The sequence below is a fragment of the Cucurbita pepo genome, chromosome 1, assembly GCF_057944985.1.
Source record: "Cucurbita pepo subsp. pepo isolate OVF chromosome 1, ASM5794498v1, whole genome shotgun sequence".
Lineage (NCBI taxonomy): Eukaryota > Viridiplantae > Streptophyta > Magnoliopsida > Cucurbitales > Cucurbitaceae > Cucurbita > Cucurbita pepo.
In genome coordinates, this window is record NC_141798.1 from 12,083,876 (window position 1) to 12,085,826 (window position 1,951).

A 1,951-nucleotide genomic window follows, 5' to 3' on the forward strand; every position below is an offset into this window, starting at 1 on the left:
AAAAGAAGCAAAGCTGCTTCCCACCACTGATAGACTACTTCAGATTCAATTCAAAAGGTCCTACTTAGTTTCGTCGTAAGCCTTTGTCATTGTCAGTCAACTAAGTAGGGCCTGAGGCCCCCTGCGAATCCGTCAATCTCAGGAGCATGCCGCAACAAAAGGATGGTCCCCTATGCATTTCATTCTTTCCGGAAGGGAAGAAAAAAGAAGTACCCCCATCATGGTGAACCTCTCCTTGTGATCGGGATGACGTAGATGCCTCCCAGCCGGGGGCGGATCGAATCAGAGTTTCCTTAGGTAGCCACCGACCTACAGTTATCCTTAAACTTCCGTGCTTGGTGGAGAAGAAGCGAACAAAGGTACGCTCGCTTCCTGTCTTGTTCTCTGCTGCGAACTGGGATCGCTCGCCAGCTAGGTCAGATTGGAGCAACCTTTTATGAGAACATATGACCCTTATTCGGGGACAAGGGGCAGAAGGACCTCTTGATCTACTTACAGCTGCCCAGGAAGAAAAACGTAGTCTAGGCGTTCCCTCTCCCATCTACCCTACGCCTAGGACGTTGTCTGAGCCAAGAGCCATAGTTAGTTGCTGTTTCCATTTGCTTGTTTTCTTGTTGTTGATACCGGCCAAGACCCAGCCAGATGATGTCCGCTGGTTGGTAGTGAGAGGACTCTTAGTACCTGCATACTCAAAAGAAAGGGGGCGCTGATTACATTCTTCTTCCTGATTTTCTTGCTCTCCCTTAGCCGCGGGGAAGGAGTCCATCTATCTGCCTAGCTTTGGTAGATTTCCTCCAACGCAATCCACAGAAATGAAAGGAATCCCTTGGTGGATAAGTCCGACGACTCAGCTGCAGTGCAGAATTAATTGAGTTTCTCGTCTGGTGGATCTGATCTATAGGGGGCAATACATACTAAAAGGTTCGAAGAAGGAACACGCAGAAGAGTATATAACCAACCCACCCTTATAACCTATTCACATTAGTTAGTGAAGCGGCTGGATGCATAAGGGAAGTGCACGTTTGTGAGACCTTAGTCGAGATGCATAGGGAAGTCAACCTACGAGCACGGAAGAGTGTGGTACCGCAGCCCCTCTCTAAGTAAAGGTCAAGTCTCTCTTGAAGAGAGAATGTAAGGAAATTGAAAGAAGCGCAGAAAAGGGTCAAACGCGGTTGCTAGCATCGAAGAGAGCCGTCATAGATGAGAAAGTGGGAGTTCAGACTTGGCGAACGAGCTCTTGCCGCGGGAGAGGAAAGCGGTGCAGGCAAAATAACCATTCCGGTAGTTGATAGTGGAGCAAAGGATGGATAAAAGATAGATAGGCATGCCTTATCATACAAAAGGATGTAGAAAGAGCGGGGTCGATCCCACATCTCATAGAGAAGAGGAATGGAATACCAGGAATGATAAGGGATAACTAAACAGCTCACAAGAATAGAGTAATTAATTACGCATTACTCCCATTTTTTCATAGCTTGATTTAAGAGAAAATGGGGAGTCAGGCTGAAATGGCTATTGTTGGGTTTCATAGTTTGTAAACAAAAGCATATTCTATTTTCAATAAAGTTATTATTGTTATTTATTCAGTAAATATTGTTATTGAATAAAGTGAACTTTACGATCATTAATCTAAATCCAATAAACTAAGAACACTCTGGCTATAGTATGATTACTTGAATTATATGTAGAGACATAAGAGTGGATCAAGTTCATGTATATAGTCAAAATGATCTATAGTATAAGGATAAGGCTGAGTACCTTATTCTGGGGACACTATGGATGCGGCCCACTTTTGTATATGATATAAACAATGTGATCACTAAATTGTACATGTGGAGACATGTGAGTGGGGGCGTCCTATGCAATGAGTATTGCATAAGATCGGACCATGAAGAAAACCACTCTCACTTTATAATGTCGTTTACTGTTGAGACTGATTTTCTTCTCATTC

General features: G+C 43.9%; 1 pseudogene; it reads right to left on the minus strand.

The window, feature by feature from the left end:
• Positions 1 to 218: 218 nt before the first annotated feature.
• Positions 219 to 1,455, minus strand: LOC147794771 (uncharacterized; annotated as a pseudogene).
• Positions 1,456 to 1,951: the final 496 nt, after the last annotated feature.